This window comes from Bacillus rossius, chromosome 1 (genome assembly GCF_032445375.1).
Source record: "Bacillus rossius redtenbacheri isolate Brsri chromosome 1, Brsri_v3, whole genome shotgun sequence".
Taxonomy (NCBI): domain Eukaryota; kingdom Metazoa; phylum Arthropoda; class Insecta; order Phasmatodea; family Bacillidae; genus Bacillus; species Bacillus rossius.
In genome coordinates this window covers 332,911,767-332,935,309 of record NC_086330.1, presented here as the reverse complement: position 1 = coordinate 332,935,309, position 23,543 = coordinate 332,911,767, and the positions used below count along the sequence as shown (strand labels likewise).

The 23,543-nt window shown below is 41.0% G+C and overlaps 1 protein-coding gene across 7 annotated transcripts in view; it reads left to right on the top strand.

The window, feature by feature from the left end:
* Positions 1 to 4,656: 4,656 nt before the first annotated feature.
* LOC134528057 (cytochrome P450 6j1-like) overlaps positions 4,657 to 23,543 on the top strand; it is a 42,187-nt gene continuing 23,300 nt past the window's right edge. For 4 of the 7 annotated variants that reach the window (XR_010074342.1, XR_010074340.1, XR_010074341.1 and 1 more), the window contains exon 1: positions 4,679 to 4,843. The gene's annotated coding sequence lies outside the window, so the exon portion shown is untranslated. Of the gene's footprint in view, positions 4,844 to 23,543 lie in introns of all 7 variants that reach the window. The other 3 variants (XM_063361274.1, XM_063361272.1, XM_063361273.1) reach the window with 2 other exon arrangements.

The following is a 23,543-nucleotide window of genomic DNA, read 5'->3' as shown; positions in this document are numbered from 1 at the left end:
TTTAAAGACTTCCATAGTTTGCATTAATTCTAAGAAAATATTTTTTATTTTCTATAACAATGGTTTTAGTGGTTTTGCATGAAAGTCATTCATACTTGTGTGCAAACTGGCATTAAATTAAGACTTCTTGGAACATGGAAACTCAATTCTTGCCACTGCTGTGTATGAGGTATGTCAGACTATATAGGGGAGAAAATATATCATTATAGCTCACTAAGGATTACATATTACAGTATCATTCTAAATAATCTCTCTGTAACTTTAAGAAACTAAGTTGCCATAAAGTTCTTATTTTATCTTCACTTTTTTTCCCTGGAAGGGCCTCCTTGCTATGTCCCAGCCATCATGTGTGTTTCTTTATTTATTGCATTTTCATGCAATTGTTTTTTATTTGGGCCAATTTTTACTGATATTACACCATGTGTTTTGAAGCAAATGTTTCCACCAGATGTATGCTTCATGTTATCTGCTATTCTTTAAATTTAAGTAATTTGTTCAAAAGTGAAATAATGAACTATAACTCAGTAATTTTTTTTAAATAAACTTAAAATAAGTATAAAGTAATAAACAAAACAATTAATTTTAATGAAAAAAAAAAGTGTGGGGGTACTTGATATAAGTTGTCTTAAATTTTCTAACACTAATGTCTAGTCGTTAGGATGGATTCATTAAGAAAATTAAACAAGCAACACATGCTTTATATCAGCTGTTTTAAATTTTCTACCACAAATTACTATTATTTAGGACAGAGTCACTATAAAAATGAAATAAGAGAGCACCCCACACTTTTTTTAATTAAATTAATTGTTTTGTTTATTACTTGAATCTTATTTTAAGCTTATTAAAAAAATTAAATTATACAGAGTTGTAGTTCATTCACTTAAATATAAAAATTATTTTTTTACTTTTTAGTTCATATTTAATTAGATTTTTTTACAAATTCCTTGAATTGTACCACAGGATCAATTTTCATCAGAAGCATGGATATAACTATAAATTACAAAGAGCGTGCTGATACTCATAGACTAATAATTCTTCTATGGAAATAATATTACTGAAATAATAATACTGAAAGTCTATATTACATAAAATTGTGATATGTTTCTTCAAAAGAGTGACTCAGTGAAAAATATTTTTGAGAAAAAGAACATTTCTTTGAAAAGGGCCAGGACCCATCCCCCTGAGAGTGATTGGGGAGGGGGGGGGAAGGAGAGTTAACCCACCAATGCCCCACTTTGTAATATGTACTCCTCAAAATGCAACACAAAATCAATTTTCAGAGTCCCTAAAATTTCGGAGGAAATTGATTTCCTCCCCAGATGGTGTATCCGAGGGGGTCCGATGGTGCCTGAAGACCTCGGGAGCACGTAGGAATCAAAAAACTTCAATTTTCTTGAATTTCAAAAAATTGGTGGCAAATGGGTGGAGGAAGGGGGCAGTTGAATCTCCGGTCACATTTTACACCATGCTCCAGCCTCTTGGATTTGAAACAATCCCTATCCAAAAATAAAAAATAAAAATCCATTTAAAAATTTTTAGGGTTAATGCAGCCTACCCCTGGGAAAATTTGCCACCATGCCCCGGCTATATGGATATACAACAAGCGTGGTTATTGCTTATAGAAAAAAAAAGAACTGGTTTTTTTAAGACCCTCCCCCCTTATCTCTTCAGGTTATAGTCATGAAATTATTGTATTGTCACGTGTATTACATATACTTCCAAAGTTTCAAATCGATACTATTATAAGTAGCTTAAAATCAAATTTTAAGATTTGATCACTTACTTACAAGTGAATTATTTTTTTTATAAATTCTATGAAATGCACTACAAAATCAATTTTCAAAGTCACCAAAATTTTGGGGGCAATTTCTTCCCCCCTCCCCCCTCCCTCCCCAAGGATGTTCGATGGTGCCCAAAGGCTCCTTAAGCACGTCAAAATTAATGTACCTACTTTAATTGTCCCGACTTTAAAAAAATCAGGGGCAAATGATGTCTCCCCTGATGGGAAGGGTGGTGGAATGGTGAAGACCCCGAATGGCTCAGAAATACTCCAAGTCGAATGAGAATCAATATTTGAAATTTTCCAATTTTTGTTGTTACCACCCCCCTCCCCCCCTTCTTGACCCGGGGGGGGGGGGGGGGGCAGTCAACTTTGGGCAAATTTTCCACCATGCTCCCATAAAATTATGGTATTGTCATCAGGATTACATATCCTTGCAAAGTTTAAAATTGATGCGACAATTAGAAGTAGGTTAAAATCGACTTGCAAGATTTGATTACATTGTTACAAGTGAAGCTTATAATAATAAAAGCCTGTTAATAGGGCTTTATTTTGTTTTATTATGCTTATTATAGTACGAAGTTAATACTGGGTAGATATTCAGCTCTTAACTATTGGAGGTACTGTGTGACAACATAAAGCACAAATGCCCGAACCAAGTATTGCCACGAACACTATTTTGTAGTGATACAGTTTTCATGTAAATGTACAAATTAAAAAAAAAAAAAAAAGCTGTTATTTTACATAAGTATATAAGTTCCATATACAGGATGTATCAAAATTCATGTTAAAACGCTTGAGGGTAGAAAGCTCTTTTATTTGCAACCATTTTTTCCAATAAACATGTTGCCGGAAATTCTAAGTTAAGCCCCTGTAGCCCCAGAAAGAGTCAGCGTAGGCAACCCGTTGGGCTTTGTGCGAGACAGACGATGCTGTGGTGAATTACGTGTTTACGACGCCGGGCAGCGCTCGAGAGGACTGTACGATTGCGAATGCTGACCCCCGCCCATTTTTACTTCCGTTGGTGGCGCCCTCACCTCTTTTCTTCCGTTCGTACCGTGCCATAGCACTGCGCAGCGTGACATCGCAGTGTCGCAGTGTGTTTTGATATCACTGGTGGTCTGTCGTTGACTGTTCTGTCGTACAAGCAAACTCGTGGTGTCATTTCTTTCGCTGTGGTTCTGAAAAGGGCGACGTTTTAGTGGAACTCAATGGAGTACACGTTTAGTGAGTACACGGAAGTTTACGGGGAAGCTAGACAAAATCGACGAGCCGCCCGTCGTCTGTACGAAGAACGATATCCGGGTCGTAGGATTCCAGCTCACACCATGTTTGCAAGACTTACTCAGCGAATGCGTGATACTGGTACATGTGCCGTCACAAGACCAAATGCTGGTGCTCCACGCAGCGTTCGTACTCCCAGTTTTGAAGATGTACTTCAGAGATTTGAGGAGAGTCCGGATACAAGCACAAGGGCAGAAGGTTCCGTTATGGACGCTGACAAAATGGCTGTTTGGCGAGTTCTTCATGAGCAACTCTTGTACCTGTACCACCTTCAAAAAGTGAAACACGTGGATCCGGCGTACTATCCTCTTCGCATGACATTTTCTCGTTGGTACATTCTAAGAATATTGAGGAACCCCGAGTTAGCGGTTTTATTCAGCGATGAAGCCAAGTTCACTTAAGACGCTATTCTCAATTCGCACAACAGTCATGTTTGGAATGATGTCAATCCGCATGCAACGTGTGTTACAGCTCGCCAGGAACGTTTTTCAGTTAATGTGTGGGCAGGTATTGTTGACGGCGTACTCATCGGGCCATTTTTTCTTCCGCCACGACTTACCGGCGCCGGATACCTCCACTTCCTTCAGAACGAACTACCAGGTCTTCTTGAAGAGGTTCCATTGCATGTCCGACGTGTGATGTGGTACCAACATGACGGGGCACCACCTCATTTTTCCCTGCAAGTGCGAGAGTATTTAAACCAAACATTTCCAAACCGATGGATTGGACGAGCGGGCCCTGTCGCATGGCCGCCAAGGTCACCGGACCTAACTCCGTTAGATTTCTTTCTGTGGGGTTACGTAAAAGGGCTTATCTACGCTACGCCAGTAGAAACGGTAGAAGAGCTTACACAGCGAATCATTGAAGCGTTCGAAATCATAAGGTCGACTCCACACATGCTCCAGCGTATCCGTGAAAACATGTTCGCCGTTGCCACCTCTGTGTCGCTCAAGGTGGGCGTGTTTTTAAGCCGTTGCTTTAGGCAGTCACGTTGTTAAAACGTATGCAACAATTTCAATGTTGTGAAACAAAGCCGAAGCTGTGATTGATTTCAGAGTGAAATTAAAATCGTTGCCACGATTAAAAAGGTTATTTCTCTACTCTTCTCTACCCGCACATCCACAACATAACACTCTACAACGGGTTGCCTACGCTGACTATTTCTGGGGCTACAGGGGCGTAACTACGCGTTTCCGGCAACATGTTTATTGGCAAAAAGGGTTGCAAATAATAAGAGCTTTCTACCCTCAAGCGTTGTAACATGAATTTTGATACATCCTGTGTGTGTGCGTGTGTGTGTGCGTGATATATATACACACTTTGTCAACAATGTGAAGTGATGCTTTGGAAATCTTATTAACGTATCTGAAGTGTTTTGATACGCCTATATTCATTTAGACTGTATGGTCCAAAGGCAAAGGGTCCTTACACTTCGCTGTAACTTCTTTTATGTAAACTACTGTGAATTAGTAGTCTCCGCGTGGTATCTCCATGAGCGCGCCGTGTGTGGGCTGGGCGGCGTGACCTTGGTGACGTAGTGCGCAGTTGAGGACGAGTCTGCGCGGTCGGATGGTTCCACCTCCCTTCCTTCCATCCAGACCGGGCAGACCCCGCCACAGCGAGCGGCCGTTACACGCCTGTCTTCCCCGCTACGCAGTGCCGCCAACGCAGCAGCGCACGAGACACGGCAGCACGCGTGTAGATCCTGGCTGGGGGAAGCGCAGGCTGAAACGTACTTGAAGGAGGCGAGCTCTACTCAATCACCTTCTGGAAAAAGAGGTATAATCATTTAAATTTTTTCCTCCGTCGACTTTTTTTTACAATGTGTGTTGTTTTTTTACACAAGCTTGCTATTCGTAATCAGAGATTAGGAAATGATACTGTCGACGTTAGGGCCGTTCCCGTGGTTCGGAGTCGCTGCCCAGCTGCTCCGGCAAAGAAGGTTCATGCCACGTGGCAAGGGAACTATCCTAACTCGGGTGAAATAAAAGAGTTTATGACGTTAAGTTGTGTTTACTGCACACGTATCACACTGTACATGGGCTATCACGGCCCCCATCTGTGACAGTCCGTCAGGGCTAGGCCCGGCTCCACGCACTTTGAGCGCGACACGACACTAGCAGTGACCTGACTGGCGTTGACACGACAGTGACGCGACTGACAGTGGTGTGAATGACGGTGACGTGACTGGCAGTGACGTGAATGACGAAGACACGAAAGACTGTGACGTGACTGCCGACGCGAACGACGGTGACGTGACTGACAAAGACACGAATGACTGTGACGTGACCTTTGAATATATATACTGTATAGAAGTCGCCAGCCCATGTTAAAATTTCTAATACGGTTTTGAGGTAGTTGGTTAATTCACCGCCGCAATCGCCACCATCTCTAGGGCATCGACTTGTGGTGGTCCCTAGCGGACAAGTGTCGAACTCTTCAAACACCCCTTCCCCCTCCTGCTGAACGACGTTGAGCTGCAGTGAATGATGGATGAGGGGTGTGGGGAATGACAGCGGGCGACAGCGCTGCGCTCTAACGTGTAAATAACAACTAAGACGATACAGGACGTTATGGCAGCGCACTGCAGCGGTGAAGTTCCCAAGCTGCTCCTCATTCGCTTCTGAAAAACGTAGAGTAAATCCTATCCATTCGCGACTTCTATACAGTATATATATTCAAAGCTAGCAGTGACCTGACTGGCGTTGACACGACAGTGACGCGACTGACAGTGGTGTGAATGACGGTGACGTGACTGGCAGTGACGTGAATGACGATGACACGAAAGACTGTGACGTGACTGCCGACGCGAACGACGGTGACGTGACTGACGATGACGTGACTGACAAAGACACGAATGACTGTGACGTAACTGACGACGCGACTGACAGTGTCCGTTCTGCTTTCACTCACAACTCCGCGACCGCACTCACTCAAGGCGAAGGCGACTGACTCGACCCCCGCTCCGCGACGTCTCAGCGACCTCTCCCCTTGCCGCGCGCACATCAACCCCCTCCTTGCCTTTGTGTGCGAGTGCGTGGAGCCCAACATGGTCACAGGTGTTAAAAATCCGTAAATACCTTTATTATAAATGCTCTTTAACTTCCTCTTTTTATTAAACCCGGCGGAGATAAGAAATTCCAAATACTTTAGGAGATATCGAATTTTTTAATTTTCATCACAATACCTGTGCATTCATGCGGCTTCACAATTGTTTCCTAATTACGAGTATAATTTTTTTTTTTTTTCGCGACGTAGGGGCACGACTACATCATTTCTACTAATGGCAAAGGAATTGTACCCGCCTCTAACTTAGGTGAGTTTTTAACGTTTCAAATTATAATGTTTTATTTGTTATTTGGATATTGTTGCGCAAGTAATAAGTAAAAAAAAAATTGCGTGAGTTCTTACTGTTCTTCCTTTCTCCCGGTTTGTTAGGTCAGGTCAGTTACATTATAAATACTTTAAAACTAAACAACCATTAAAATTAATTCACATTATTTTTAATGTCCGCTTAGTTTGAAAGTATTTATAATGTAACTGACCTGACCTAATCGACAATTTTAATTAATTAGGCAATCACGAACACACGGGCAAATAAAAAAATGGCTGCTAAGGGATAGATAACAGCGCCGAGGAAGGAAGGCGCGGGAGCAGGGGGTTGTCGAGGCCGGGCCTCTATAATCCCTGAAGGTATGCACACGTGACGTCAGTGGCAACTGACGTGCGCCGAAGCCTTGCAACAATATGTTTACTTAAATTTCATGTTTTAAACTTCACTTTATCAAAGGTATTCCAAGGCCAATCGCGGACTTACTTCATGCCATGTATTGCAACTGCGTCACATCTTTGCACGACCGTTCCTCCCGAGAAGTCTTCCTGTAGCCGACCCGACGGCTAGTGCTTGCGGTGTGTGACTGAATAAAGTTCACTTCTTTGACCAATGATGTACGAGGAATATTATTGTGTCACTCGAGTGAAAGTGACAAGGGGCCCGGTTGGGTTTGGAGGTTATTGACATCACAATGGTAGTCGGTAGAACTTCCTTGTGTGACAAAATACAGTCAGATTTGGATCGCCAATAACTACTAATAATGCTTCAACAATGGATGAGCCCACAACGTATGGATCATGTCGGTGCAGTATTTGTTTTGCCTGTGCCGTCATCGTACCAGTCTAGGCGCATGCGTGCCTGTTACGATTGATAATTAAATTTCATATTAATACGAAACACTTATGATTTTGTTCCGACGTTTTCTCGAAAAAATCTACGGGATCGAACCCCAACTGCGCCTTTCTTCAAATTTTTTTAATGCCGGTGTTTATTTACCGTGATGGGACGAAAATTACAAGAGCAATGTTATTAAAATTCATAGTAAACCTTAAAAGTTATGGTATACGAACATATACCGTTTACATTCATGACCACAGAAACGTTTGTATTCTTTAGGTTATTTTTTTAATCATGGGTGTTTTAAAATTTGTGCCTTAGATAATGGGGAGGTCCGAAAAAGAGGTTTCTCTCGAAGTCTCTGGTCTTTTGCTACGTGGTTCCCGTTGGCGGTCAAATGAAAGATCTGGAAGCACTAAGTTCACACGATCTCTTATCATTTATGTTTTGCCACAAAACATATCATGAAAATCCCAGCTTATCGAGTTGAAACATTTAAACCTCTGATTTTTGACGTATAAAATCTTTTATCAGGATGAAGATATTGCGAGTAGTATACGAATGTATTTCCGGGCACAGGGTCCAGGGTCCGGTGCCTGGTGCCGAGCCACATCTCTGAATGTGACGTCACGGCGGCCATCTTGGACTCAAAAATTCGCCCAAAATTCCTCAAAATTCGCCAAAATTTTCATTTTCGTGGAAAAAATTACGTCAAAAAATCTCAAAAAATCCCACAATTCAAAAATTAGGATTTCGAAAACCCTCAAAAGTCGCTTTGCCCTAGAAAGAACCCAAATTCCTAAAAGAGGCTTAAGCATCCTTATAGCAAGCTGCTCTAAGCATCTGATGTCATCTAGGATTATTACCGCCATCTTGGATTATGACATCACAGTTACAATTTCCGTTATGTCCACCATATTTAAAATCGTTATTTATTATCCGATATTAGTAGGTAAATATAGTTCATATGAGGGCAGGGGAGGGGGGAGGGGGAGCCGGGGAGCCACGGCGACCATCTTGGATTACGTCACTTCGGCGGCCATCTTGGATTACGTCACTTCCGGCGGCCATCTTGGATTACGTCACTTCCGGCGGCCATCTTGGATTATGTCACTTCCGGCGGCCATATTGGATTACGTCACTTCCGGCGGCCATTTTGTTTTATCCGCCATTTTGTTTTCTAGAACATTCCGACATTTCAAGTTTCGTCCGCCATCTTGAAAATCTTTATTTATTATCCGATTTTAATGAAACAAATTAAAAATTTATAAAAAATTAAATAATCAAAATTTTAAAATAAAATTTAAAAAATATATTATTTAATAAAATTTTAATTAAAAAACCTACGCATCAAACACCCCACTCCTCTACATTACGAATACACCATCTAGCACCCCGCTCCTCTGTTACAATGACATCATCATCGAACACTCCACTCATTCCTGTTACAATTTTTCGTTACACCACATTCTTTAAAATAAATTTATTATCAAAATAAAAAAATATATACCATCGTTGTCTGCGGAGGCAGCCATCTTATTTAGTGGAGACCGCCATCTTGATTTCATCTGATGGATGTCGTCATCAGGTGTAGGTTTATGAAGTACGTTAGTGTATATAAGGCCGAGTTTCAACTCTCTACCAACATTTTTATGAACCTTATAAGCCAAAATCCACAAAAATCCAGTCATTTTGTTGTTAACATCATTTTTTCATAAAGTCTTATCATTTATAGGTTTTAACTAAAATATATGTTATTAATACTATCGTTGTGGATGCGATAGTTAAAGTAATCATAATTTTAAAAACATTTATCACTCCATCTTAGGGGACCAGAAATTTTTCAGAGTCCTAACTCACAAGTAATATTCTCTTCTCATGTTTGCGTACTCGTGTTTTAAAAGCTGCATGGAAGCAGATATTTTAATGTTTGTGTATAATTACATTTCACCATTCTGTAAGACATTTATAAGTATCAGTACCTCGTGGGATATTGGTTCTATATTAAAAATAATAAGCAATATGTAGGTAAAATTGTATTTACTAAATTAAGAACATATTTTACACAACCAAAATGGAGCAAAAACAGAAACTACACATCAAAAAACTGAAAATTTACAACAAAAATGGAAACTATACATCAAAAACATAAACTGTACAACAAAAATGGAAAACTGTACAACAAAAATGGAAACTGTACAGCAAAAACATAAACTGTACAACAAAATGAAAACTATAAAACACAAAACTGAAAAGCTATACAACAAATGGAAACAACTACCAACCTGCCAAACTATTTAAATCAAAAACTATTTTACAAAAAAAAAATTATTCGTCGCCTCCAACATATCCGTGGGGGACTGTGTGGATACCATCTTCACAGATCAGTCGTTTGTCGTCCTCCCACGTTATGGCCAGCTTATTACTGTACTCAGTATAGAGTATGTGCTGACGGGAGCGAATTGCTCTAACGCCTGCCCTCATTGTGCGGTGGTCTTGCAGGGCATCCAGGTAATCATCGAATGTTATGTGGTTTTTGACCACACATCGCTGGATGCCCTTGGCCTTTTTCTCGCTCTTACCACCACACCTGTAGGCGTACAGTTTAGCCCGTAGGCTTACAAACTCCTCCATCACTTCTCCCCCACATTCATCTTTGAATTTACCGACAACTTTCTCGTTGATGGGGGAGAAGCATGGGTGGTCGGAAGGGTAGCAGCTGGTGTCGAATTTAGCCATCAGTGTAGGGTCGGCTTTGAGGTCTGAGTAAAAGTCTGTTGTCTGGATCTCATACACAAAACTGTCTGTATCCATATACATCAGGTGAATATTGTCATGGTAACGGGGTTTCATGGTATTGTAGTGGAAGTCGTACATGAGAGTCTTTGAAAGATCTAGTACGGCCAGTCCGGCATAAATAGGCTTGTCGAAAATGATGGTCTCATGATTAAGATGGACTAGAGACAAATTCGGTTCGTACATTGTACGGTCCTTGAAGGACGGACGACACACCAACTTCTTGAACCTCTTCTCAGAGCACACCAACTCCATTTTGAGCCTCCGCCTTTTATTTTCCATCAGTTTACCAAATGTCGAGTTCACAGCGAGCTTAAAGAACTCCTTCTCGAACTCGTTGGCTGCTGCTTTCCGCTTGTTGGTATTCAGCCGAATATAGGGCTCCAACCATGCCGACTGCTCAAACTGCAGGACTCGGTGTATCTTAGTCACTCTCAGTCCATGAGATACCGCTTGCTGTAGGTTTTTGTAGTGGACAATGTAGTGCTCTTTATTTTCAAATGTTGTCATCAGCTTTGATTGATTTGAGCCGGGCGGACACTGATTTACGGGGAAAAATGGCAGGTCTTTATGACTTTCGTGGAGCTCGGGAGGGTACTCCACATCACACTCAATAATGTAGCCTGTAGGAGAATCATCTGGGACAGACACGACATCAATTGATGTGTCTGCCCATTGGAAATGCCGAATGGGGAGCGGCAGAGACATCGCCCACCCGTACAAATTATTTGCATCAATGTACTCCAGGAATGTGGATGGCTTGGATGCATCATGTGTTTCTGGTACGTAGGAGTTATTGGCTACGCAATGACGTTTAATGCTTTGCGCTACTCCCCCCCTAATACCGGCCTCCACAAACATGTACATATCATAATCGGTAAGAAGCTCTAGCTGTACACCTGTGGTTCGAAGCATCGCATCGAAAGCGAACCCTGGACAAGAAATATAGTGAGACGGATCTAGGCTGTATGTATCCAAACATATGGAACGGAAATTCTCGAATACATCCGCCAAAATCAGAACATCCGTCTTTAGGTACAAGTCAGCGTACTCCCCCAAAGTAACACACTGAAACTTGTCCCAGACTTTCACCGCATGTGCGTACTCCATCTCTGAAATCATGGAATCAGTCAGACTATTGTAGAAATCATCGATGGATGGAAGACTAGTATCATCTAGTCGAGCAAAAGAATCCACAAAATCATACGGGAAGACACCCTTGCGGGTAACCAACTCCAACTCATCAGGCTCGAAAAACTCAGTAGTACTGACAAACTTGTCTGCAGGCAAGAACTCAGCGAGCGAAGCAAGACCCCGACTCATAAAACGGAAGGTATCGACAAATTGAATGCTGAACTTATCATGTAACTTCTTGGAAAAAGTTATCAGCTTCTCTTCCGAATTCGGAATGATGAAGATGTCTTTAGTGTCGTACCCCAACTTCCTGATAATGAAGTTCTGATCGTATGCCAGGTTGTGGAAGAACACAATCAACTTTTTCGGTCTGCGCCTGAGAAGGTTGCAGTCATTACATGCAGGTCCAATAAATTCACCAGTGAAGTGATTATGATCACGAACTTTCTTTACAGCCCCTCCAAACTTTCCTCCACAGTAGCAACACACACTTGCTTGCAGAAAAGCAATGTTCTGTGCATGTGTGAGCGGAGTTATAGGAACAGATGTAGAAAAAATTTTCTGAACATCATGTCCAATCTCCACAATGCGGGATATGAATTTATCTTCTGCGTCACAACCGCGATACAAATCAGGCTGTGAAGGAAGTGAAGAAGTGAGGTGTGCAGGAATGATGGAGTTATCTGCTTTCACGTAAATGCAGTAGCTGTATGCCTTATGCTTTTGGTACTGCAGCGTGTATGTTTCATCAGGATTCGGGTGACACGTATGGATTTTCTCCAGAATAGCTTCAAAGTCGCAATATACCACGATGGGCATCTTATCACTGTGATGGAAGTTTTTGAACTTCAGAACAGGAGGCTGGCCATTTTCATCAAGCGATGGCATTTCCATCCTAACAGCAGCATGCTGTTTGCAGAGCTCACTGTGTTTTTCCAAACACTGAAGGCCAGTGAGCCCGCTAACCCTATCCTGATCATCATAATGCTTGAAGCATCTTTTGCAAACGTGGATAGCATCATGATGTGTAGTGAGTTGGGACCGAACCAGGGCAGAAAAATTAGAGATGTAGGCGAAATGGGACGAATTGTCATTGACCAAGAGCAGCAGATCGAAATGATGATCTTTTTCTTCAGGAGCGACTCGTGCAGGAACAACATTCAGGTTCTCGTCGATACTGTAGATGTTGATGGAGACTCCGGGGTTCTGTTTTTCAAACAGCGGTATTTGCCTGATTGGAGTAGGAAACTCGCTGTTCGTGAAGTTGAACTTCCCCTCCAAGTCATGGTAGCGCTGATTGACACGTTCAGGATTCCATCCTTCGACGTACTTGACCAGAATTGACCACTTGAAGCACATGTGGTCTTCGAGGTTTTGCGGATTTATCACTGCATATTTGTCTTTGATGGAAGTAGGCAGTTCGATGTAGGAGCTGGCACGGAGTGGATCGAGCTTGTTTATTCGTAGTTGAAGTCGCTTAACGGCCGACAAAGTCCATCCGGACCCCTTCCCCATGTAGTCTTCCTCCTCCTTGCAGATCTTTGAGATGGACTCGGTAACTGCCTCCTCCACCTCATGAACTGCGTAGAGGGGGACATTCATGGTTTTAAAGGCCCTCTTGTCTTCACTGGCATCTACTGGTTTTTCATAGTCGCACTCGAGCACGATATTAAACTTCAGTGGTCCGTTCTCTTCAATATCCTCCACAAGTTGGTTTATTATTTTGTTCTTGATGGAGTCCAGGTACGTACAGATGTCCTTAGAAGAACTTGACGTATTTACTGCGACATATGTCTTCAAGTTACCCTTGAATCCCACTTCGGCGGTGATGAAGCCGTGGGTATTGACCAAACCCGCGCCGGTCACCACCTTTGTTCGGCTGGTCGATGGTTTAGGCAGTACTGCTGGCTTAACTGCTGACATTCTCTGCTTCTTTGTTGGAGGTGGAGCAGGCCCCTTGCATACCTTTATGTGGGCTTTCAATTTGTCAGCCCTGGCGAACTCCTTAGCACAGTTGTCGCAGGTATGTGCTATGCGGTTTGGGTTGAGACCGCAAGCCGACTTCTCATGTCGTCTAGCAAAATCAGCACGGGTGAAGGCCTTATAGCAGAAGCTACACCGCATGCCTGATGTCGTAGCAACAGCTCCAGCACATGATGCAAGGTGCTGCTGCATCTTATCGCTGCGTGCGACCATCTTTCCACATAGGTGGCACTGCTGGTAGTCACGATGCTGGTTCTCGGCATACTGTCGCTCGTGCCGGTAGCAATTCTTAGATGCCGTGAAGGAGGCAGAGCAGAAATGGCATTTCTGAACAGTAGACGCCATCATCACGACCATCGGTAGACTGGTCTCAACGTACGGAACACACAACGGTAGCTCGACGCACGGAGAACTATAACAAAAGAATTAAGAATACAATGTAGCTAGATGTCAAAACGAAAAAGTTGCAAACATAACCTCAAAACTCTAGCCCTTAAGCCAACTAACCTAAACTGATAGCAATGTAACTAAATAAAAAAGTTGCAAAACATAACCTCAAAACTCTAGCCCTCAAGCTTACTAACCTAAACTGTTAGCAATGTTACTAAATAAAAAAGTTGCCTACATAACCTTAAAACTCTAAACCTTTAAGCTTACTAACCTAAACTACTAGCATTGTTACTAAATAAAAAAAGTTGCAAACATAACCCCAAGGCTACTCCTTCATGTACAATCCTAAAAATTGTAGAATATTTAAAGTACTGATAAAAGTTAAAGCTGAAAAATATTCAATGCTAACTAAAAATGATTGATTACATAACCTCAAAACTACTCTAATTCACACCCCAAAAATGCTAGAATATTTAAAGTAGATACTGATAAAAGTTTAAACAGAAAAAATTTCTGGTTACCTACATATAAGTGTACAGAGAAAAAAACTAGCTAGCTGATAACCTACAAAAAAGCTGAGAAACATAGAATGTTAACGAAACATGTAACATACCTCAGAAAAATATGAAGTGGAGCTGTAGAACACGAAGTAGCGTTGGTGGTAGAAATCGTGGTAGCAGTGAAACTCACACACGAACTAGCTCACTCAAACTCTAAGAACACACTGAAGCTCCGACAGGTAATCCCGGCCTTTTATAGCCTCGGACCTGCCTGTTCTTTGAAAAACCATTAGGAACAGAGTATTTTTGTTGTATCCGCCAATAGGAATGTAGTACATGGAAGTGCCATTGTCTTCGGAAAAACCCAGCATGACTCATGTGCATGTCGTAGCAGGTCTGTGAGGAGTGGGGTTAGAAATGTAACCTGACAGCCAAACATGGGAAACCACTCTCGCGTAAAACCACTAATGACCTAGGTGATTAGAGATTAGGGCGCGAGGCACTGCCTGCATCGTGACTCATCACTCAGGAATGTCGTCTCGCAGTGCTGAGGGGGCCCAAACAATATACTTGACCGTGCATGTCGTAGCAGGTACATTAGTCCGCGACTTTGTGGCGCCATGAGGTGCTCAGGAATGTCTGAGCCTGCCACAAACAGCTCGTCAAAGTGTCATCACGAAGCACTCGAGCTGCAGTCATGACGCGCATGCTACAACAGGCCCGCTAGTCACCGGCTTCGTGGCGCCAAGCTGACGCTCGGGTAGACAGGTAGCTAAATGATAATACTAGTAATGCAAGGAAATAAATAATCGGGTATGTTTAATACATTTATTTAAAAGTAAGAACACATTACAAAACTAAAAAATTAAAAATTTATTCTACATTTATTATGACCAACATTCGTTTAAAAAAATTTAGCATTTCATTGCGAACAATCAGTTGAACATCCACAGTATGACACAATTTGCTGATGTTCCAGGAACAACCCTTTTCACAACCATTTAAGGAGACATTCCTTAAGCTCTCTTTTCATTGGTCAAATAAAACATCTCACTCTCTTCCCCTTTTACAATGATGCTGCTTCACCATCATGCTAAAATTCTGTAAGACCAAAAAAAAAAATTTCTTCCCTTAAACCTTACGGTAGAAATTTCATCCTAGGTTGCTGTTACTACATCTAGAAATTAAAAATTATTTTATCTCATACAGGTTTTATTTACATGTTAGACTTCATCATCCTACCACACACACACACACACACACACACACACATGCACACACTTACACACACATGCGTGCGCATGCGTGCACTGAGATGAAATACATACTTGCCCACATAATGTACTTTTATTTACAAAGGCAACATATTAAAACACATAATATTTAAATTTTGTGTAGATTGGATGGTACCAGACACCATACGGCAAAACGAGCGGACAACACTCGAGTCTTTACTAGGATTGGGCTGACGGATTGCCTCTGGAACGCCCCTGTTACCTTCAACGACTCAGAATTAATACTTTTATCAAGGAAGCCCAACGTATGGAGAACTATAACAGAAGTCTTAAGAAAACAATGTAGCTAGCCATTACATGAAAATGTTTGCATACATAACTTCAAACCTACAAACTACAGTTTCAACAAACCAATCCTTAAGTCAGCCCGAAAATAATCTAAAAAATCACTAAAATGTTAAAAGTACTGAAACTGACAAGTTACACAGAAGTAGTCATAAAATATTCAAAGTCCTGCTAGGTAACTGGTAACTTTTACAAAATTTTAAGCACAGAGAAGCATTTAGCTGAAAAAAATTCAAAGTTCACACAACCCCCTCTCCAAACAAATGTTTAAGTACAGAGAAGCATTAAACTGAAAAATATTCAAAAGCCCTCACAGCTACATTTTCACACAAAAGTTTAAGTACACAGAAGAAGCTAGCAGAAAAAAAAATGTTCAAAGTACTGATAGCTAAGAAAATTATTTAAAAGATCATATAGATAGCTATTTACAAAAGGAAAAAAAAAATGAATACACAGCCTCAAATCCACTCATTTACACGAAATCCAAAAATTTCACCCACAAACTACAACTAATCATACTACCCCTCAATATAACAAAGAAGCCACTTGCTTGAAACCAACCAAACCTAAAAATTGTTACAATTTTAGCACAATACTTAGCTCATGTGCAGGTTTTCATAACAACTCCTGAGTTTCGGTAGGTCTGTGATGTGTGAAGTGGCATGGGGTAAAAAACATGTAGCAACCATGCAACAAGTATGATGAACCTCTATAGCTTGGACCAAGTACAACCACTATTGGCTTTGCCAATTAGAGATGGGGTCGCAAGGTACTTTCACAATCATGATTCAATAATGTCTGAGAGCCTGAGCTATCCACAACAGTCTCAAGCAATTCACGACATCGTGGACCCAAGAGTCCCTCAGCACACAGACATTATCTACACACACAGTTAAACTTCTACATGACAATACTTGACATGGTAAATGTTATAGTTATGAAAGGAAATAGTTAGAAAAATTGAAATCTAATACTTTTTGGATTCAGAACATACACATACATGTGTGAAACTAAGCATGAGACTTGAGCGAAAACATTAGTTGCTCACGAGACATCTTGTGTAAATAACTTCATACCTACAAGCCCACATTAAATCCATAATTCATAGTGATAAATTAACAAACCAACCCACAACACCATCAAATTAATCCGGACAGTAGCATATTGCAGCTACCCCCACCACCCTTTGAATTCAATCTAACATAAAAATCACTCAAATACCACCAATGTAAAAATTACAAGTCAAAAATTATGCATGAGTTCAAGTATGGAGGTGATCTCATCCATGTCAGTATAGGTAGAAATAATCTGACTATGGTGGATTATTACCCCAGAATTCACTGAAAAATCCTATGTGAGAATCAATTTTATTTATAAATAAGGTCACATTCGCCAGTTCTAAGAGTGAACATTATGGAGGATGTATACTTAGTGTTCGCAAGAGAAGTAAGGATTCGATAGGTATCAAGAGAAAAGCATCAAATTATTGTCAGGTAAAAAAGCAGAACACACGAAAATATATTCTGACACAGTAAAGTTGAAGCAAAAGTAGAAATTCATCGAAATTTCACGTGAAAAAATAGGAGGACTCAGAGAAAACCATCAGGGAAAGATGTCGTTTATAAACATCATATATTATCAATTTTTTTAAAAAAGTTCAAATTTAATCCTGCTTAAGCAAAGAGTTCACAAGCTGACTTGTGCCAGAACTCTCATGTTGCTTAAGCAAAGAGTTCACAAGCTGACTTGTGCCAGAACTCTCATGTTGCTTAAACAAAGAGTTCACAAGCTGACTTGTGCCAGAACTCTCATGTTGCTTAAGCAAAGAGTTCACAAGCTGACTTGTGCCGGAACTCTCATGTTGCTTAAGCAAAGAGTTCACAAGCTGACTTGTGCTCAGGGGCGTAGCCAGGGGGGGGTTTTAGGGGTTCAAACCCCCCCCCCTTAGCACCAAATCTTTAATTAATTTCTTATTCATCACTGAAACAAATTTCATATTAAAATTAATAAAATTTTTACCATTACAATATTTTAATTTAAGTACCGAAAACTGCTAAAATAGCACTATTTTACACCTTAAAATCCAAATTTTCCCGGGGGAGGACCCCCGGACCCCCCGCTTTAATACGGGGGGGGGGGGGGGCCATGCTTCTTAACACCCCCCATACACAAATCCTGGCTACGCCACTGCTTGTGCTGGAACTCTCATGTTGCTTAAGCAAAGAGTTCACAAGCTGACTTGTGCCGGAACTCTCGTGTTGCTTAAGCAAAGAGTTCACAAGCTGACTTGTGCTAGAACTCTCATGTGGCTTAAACAAAGAGTTCACAAGCTAACTTGTGCTAGAACTCTCATGTTGCTTAAGCAGGATTAAATTTGAATTTTTTTAAAAAAATTGATATTATATGATGTTTATAAACGACATCTTTCCCTGATGGTTTTCTCTGAGTCCTCCTATTTTTTCACGTGAAATTTCGATGAATTTCTACTTTTGCTTCAACTTTACTGTGTCAGAATTTATTTTCGTGTGTTCTGCTTTTTTACCTGACAATAATTTGATGCTTTTCTCTTGATACCTATCGAATCCTTACTTCTCTTGCGAACACTAAGTATACATCCTCCATAATGTTCACTCTTAGAACTGGCGAATGTGACCTTATTTATAAATAAAATTGATTCTCACATAGGATTTTTCAGTGAATTCTGGGGTAATAATCCACCATAGTCAGATTATTTCTACCTATACTGACATGGATGAGATCACCTCCATACTTGAACTCATGCATAATTTTTGACTTGTAATTTTTACATTGGTGGTATTTGAGTGATTTTTATGTTAGATTGAATTCAAAGGGTGGTGGGGGTAGCTGCAATATGCTATTGTGCGGATTAATTTGATGGTGTTGTGGGTTGGTTTGTTAATTTATCACTATGAATTATGGATTTAATGTGGGCTTGTAGGTATGAAGTTATTTACACAAGATGTCTCGTGAGCAACTAATGTTTTCGCTCAAGTCTCATGCTTAGTTTCACACATGCATGTGTATGTTCTGAATCCAAAAAGTATTAGATTTCAATTTTTCTAACTATTTCCTTTCATAACTATAACATTTACCATGTCAAGTATTGTCATGTAGAAGTTTAACTGTGTGTGTAGATAATGTCTGTGTGCTGAGGGACTCTTGGGTCCACGATGTCGTGAATTGCTTGAGACTGTTGTGGATAGCTCAGGCTCTCAGACATTATTGAATCATGATTGTGAAAGTACCTTGCGACCCCATCTCTAATTGGCAAAGCCAATAGTGGTTGTACTTGGTCCAAGCTATAGAGGTTCATCATACTTGTTGCATGGTTGCTACATGTTTTTTACCCCATGCCACTTCACACATCACAGACCTACCGAAACTCAGGAGTTGTTATGAAAACCTGCACATGAGCTAAGTATTGTGCTAAAATTGTAACAATTTTTAGGTTTGGTTGGTTTCAAGCAAGTTGCTTCTTTGTTATATTGAGGGGTAGTATGATTAGTTGTAGTTTGTGGGTGAAATTTTTGGATTTCGTGTAAATGAGTGGATTTGAGGCTGTGTATTCATTTTTTTTTTTTCCTTTTGTAAATAGCTATCTATATGATCTTTTAAATAATTTTCTTAGCTATCAGTACTTTGAACATTTTTTTTTCTGCTAGCTTCTTCTGTGTACTTAAACTTTTGTGTGAAAATGTAGCTGTGAGGGCTTTTGAATACTTTTCAGTTTAATGCTTCTCTGTACTTAAATATTTGTTTGGAGAGGGGGTTGTGTGAACTTTGAATTTTTTTCAGCTAAATGCTTCTCTGTGCTTAAAATTTTGTAAAAGTTACCAGTTACCTAGCAGGACTTTGAATATTTTTTGACTACTTCTGTGTAACTTGTCAGTTTCAGTACTTTTAACATTTTAGTGATTTTTTAGATTATTTTCGGGCTGACTTAAGGATTGGTTTGTTGAAACTGTAGTTTGTAGGTTTGAAGTTATGTATGCAAACATTTTCATGTAATGGCTAGCTACATTGTTTTCTTAAGACTTCTGTTATAGTTCTCCATACGTTGGGCTTCCTTGATAAAAGTATTAATTCTGAGTCGTTGAAGGTAACAGGGGCGTTCCAGAGGCAATCCGTCAGCCCAATCCTAGTAAAGACTCGAGTGTTGTCCGCTCGTTTTGCCGTATGGTGTCTGGTACCATCCAATCTACACAAAATTTAAATATTATGTGTTTTAATATGTTGCCTTTGTAAATAAAAGTACATTATGTGGGCAAGTATGTATTTCATCTCAGTGCACGCATGCGCACACATGTGTGTGTAAGTGTGTGCATGTGTGTGTGTGTGTGTGTGTGTGTGTGTGTGTGGTAGGATGATGAAGTCTAACATGTAAATAAAACCTGTATGAGATAAAATAATTTTTAATTTCTAGATGTAGTAACAGCAACCTAGGATGAAATTTCTACCGTAAGGTTTAAGGGAAGAAATTTTTTTTTTTGGTCTTACAGAATTTTAGCATGATGGTGAAGCAGCATCATTGTAAAAGGGGAAGAGAGTGAGATGTTTTATTTGACCAATGAAAAGAGAGCTTAAGGAATGTCTCCTTAAATGGTTGTGAAAAGGGTTGTTCCTGGAACATCAGCAAATTGTGTCATACTGTGGATGTTCAACTGATTGTTCGCAATGAAATGCTAAATTTTTTTAAATGAATGTTGGTCATAATAAATGTAGAATAAATTTTTAATTTTTTAGTTTTTTAATGTGTTCTTACTTTTAAATAAATGTATTAAACATACCCGATTATTTATTTCCTTGCATTACTAGTATTATCATTTAGCTACCTGTCTACCCGAGCGTCAGCTTGGCGCCACGAAGCCGGTGACTAGCGGGCCTGTTGTAGCATGCGCGTCATGATTGCAGCTCGAGTGCTTCGTGATGACACTTTGACGAGCTGTTTGTGGCAGGCTCAGACATTCCTGAGCACCTCATGGCGCCACAAAGTCGCGGACTAATGTACCTGCTACGACATGCACGGTCAAGTATATTGTTTGGGCCCCCTCAGCACTGCGAGACGACATTCCTGAGTGATGAGTCACGATGCAGGCAGTGCCTCGCGCCCTAATCTCTAATCACCTAGGTCATTAGTGGTTTTACGCGAGAGTGGTTTCCCATGTTTGGCTGTCAGGTTACATTTCTAACCCCACTCCTCACAGACCTGCTACGACATGCACATGAGTCATGCTGGGTTTTTCCGAAGACAATGGCACTTCCATGTACTACATTCCTATTGGCGGATACAACAAAAATACTCTGTTCCTAATGGTTTTTCCAAGAACAGGCAGGTCCGAGGCTATAAAAGGCCGGGATTACCTGTCGGAGCTTCAGTGTGTTCTTAGAGTTTGAGTGAGCTAGTTCGTGTGTGAGTTTCACTGCTACCACGATTTCTACCACCAACGCTACTTCGTGTTCTACAGCTCCACTTCATATTTTTCTGAGGTATGTTACATGTTTCGTTAACATTCTATGTTTCTCAGCTTTTTTGTAGGTTATCAGCTAGCTAGTTTTTTTCTCTGTACACTTATATGTAGGTAACCAGAAATTTTTTCTGTTTAAACTTTTATCAGTATCTACTTTAAATATTCTAGCATTTTTGGGGTGTGAATTAGAGTAGTTTTGAGGTTATGTAATCAATCATTTTTAGTTAGCATTGAATATTTTTCAGCTTTAACTTTTATCAGTACTTTAAATATTCTACAATTTTTAGGATTGTACATGAAGGAGTAGCCTTGGGGTTATGTTTGCAACTTTTTTTATTTAGTAACAATGCTAGTAGTTTAGGTTAGTAAGCTTAAAGGTTTAGAGTTTTAAGGTTATGTAGGCAACTTTTTTATTTAGTAACATTGCTAACAGTTTAGGTTAGTAAGCTTGAGGCTAGAATTTTGAGGTTATGTTTTGCAACTTTTTTATTTAGTTACATTGCTATCAGTTTAGGTTAGTTGGCTTAAGGGCTAGAGTTTTGAGGTTATGTTTGCAACTTTTTCGTGTTGACATCTAGCTACATTGTATTCTTAATTCTTTTGTTATAGTTCTCCGTGCGTCGAGCTACCGTTGTGTGTTCCATACGTTGAGACCAGTCTACCGATTGTCGTGATGATGGCGTCTACTGTTCAGAAATGCCGTTTCTGCTCTGCCTCCTTCACGGCATCTAAGAATTGCTACCGGCACGAGCGACAGTATGCCGAGAACCAGCATCGTGACTACCAGCAGTGCCACCTATGTGGAAAGATGGTCGCACGCAGCGATAAGATGCAGCAGCACCTTGCATCATGTGCTGGAGCTGTTGCTACGGCATCAGGCATGCGGTGTAGCTTCTGCTATAAGGCCTTCGCCCGTGCCTATTTTGCTAGACGACATGAGAAGTCGGCTTGCGGTCTCAACCCAAACCGCATAGCACATACCTGCGACAACTGTGCTAAGGAGTTCGCCAGGGCTGACAAATTGAAAACCCACATAAAGGTATGCAAGGGGCCTGCTCCACCTCCAACAAAGAAGCAGAGAATGTCAGCAGTTAAGCCAGCAGTACTGCCTAAACCATCGACCAGCCGAACAAAGGTGGTGACCGGCGCGGGTTTGGTCAATACCCACGGCTTCATCACCGCCGAAGTGGGATTCAAGGGTAACTTGAAGACATATGTCGCAGTAAATACGTCAAGTTCTTCCAAGGACATCTGTATGTACCTGGACTCCATCAAGAACAAAATAATAAACCAACTTGTGGAGGATATTGAAGAGAACGGACCACTGAAGTTTAATATCGTGCTCGAGTGCGACTATGAAAAACCAGTAGATGCCAGTGAAGACAAGAGGGCCTTCAAAACCATGAATGTCCCCCTCTACGCAGTTCATGAGGTGGAGGAGGCAGTTACCGAGTCCATCTCAAAGATCTGCAAGGAGGAGGAAGACTACATGGGGAAGGGGTCCGGATGGACTTTGTCGGCCGTTAAGCGACTTCAACTACGAATAAACAAGCTCGATCCACTCCGTGCCAGCTCCTACATCGAACTGCCTACTTCCATCAAAGACAAATATGCAGTGATAAATCCGCAAAACCTCGAAGACCACATGTGCTTCAAGTGGTCAATTCTGGTCAAGTACGTCGAAGGATGGAATCCTGAACGTGTCAATCAGCGCTACCATGACTTGGAGGGGAAGTTCAACTTCACGAACATCGAGTTTCCTACTCCAATCAGGCAAATACCGCTGTTTGAAAAACAGAACCCCGGAGTCTCCATCAACATCTACAGTATCGACGAGAACCTGAATGTTGTTCCTGCACGAGTCGCTCCTGAAGAAAAAGATCATCATTTCGATCTGCTGCTCTTGGTCAATGACAATTCGTCCCATTTCGCCTACATCTCTAATTTTTCTGCCCTGGTTCGGTCCCAACTCACTACACATCATGATGCTATCCACGTTTGCAAAAGATGCTTCAAGCATTATGATGATCAGGATAGGGTTAGCGGGCTCACTGGCCTTCAGTGTTTGGAAAAACACAGTGAGCTCTGCAAACAGCATGCTGCTGTTAGGATGGAAATGCCATCGCTTGATGAAAATGGCCAGCCTCCTGTTCTGAAGTTCAAAAACTTCCATCACAGTGATAAGATGCCCATCGTGGTATATTGCGACTTTGAAGCTATTCTGGAGAAAATCCATACGTGTCACCCGAATCCTGATGAAACATACACGCTGCAGTACCAAAAGCATAAGGCATACAGCTACTGCATTTACGTGAAAGCAGATAACTCCATCATTCCTGCACACCTCACTTCTTCACTTCCTTCACAGCCTGATTTGTATCGCGGTTGTGACGCAGAAGATAAATTCATATCCCGCATTGTGGAGATTGGACATGA